This window comes from Caloenas nicobarica, chromosome 1, assembly GCF_036013445.1.
Source record: "Caloenas nicobarica isolate bCalNic1 chromosome 1, bCalNic1.hap1, whole genome shotgun sequence".
Lineage (NCBI taxonomy): Eukaryota > Metazoa > Chordata > Aves > Columbiformes > Columbidae > Caloenas > Caloenas nicobarica.
The window spans coordinates 85,253,034-85,253,453 of record NC_088245.1 but is presented as its reverse complement, the minus strand read 5'-3'; positions in this window follow the sequence as shown (position 1 = coordinate 85,253,453).

Genomic DNA, 420 nt, shown 5'->3' with positions numbered 1-420 from the left:
CCTCCCCAGCCTCCGCTCCGCCTCCCCCGGCACCCCCTGGCCGCGGCCGCCCCCGCCTCCTCGGGTTAAGGAGGCGCCGCTCTGGGGGAGATGTGGCTGCCCAGCGCGGGAGCGCGCACGGTACCCGGTGGAGGGAGAGCCCGGCTCCGCCCAGGTAGCCTGGCTACCCGTCGGGATCGCAGCCTACCCCGGCCCCGGGAGCTCGATTCTACCCCGGAGATGGCCGCCGGCCGTGGGGCCCTCGCCTCGCCAGGCCACTGCCACCAGCGGTCTCTTGCTGCCTCCCAGCTGGCGGCGGCAGGTGTTGGGCCACCCCTGCGGCAGCCGCGCACTCACCCGGCCGTCATTTCCTCCGGCCCGAGAGAGCTCCCCGTTCCATCCGCGGACACTGCTCCCAAATGGCTGCCTGGGCCTGGCAGC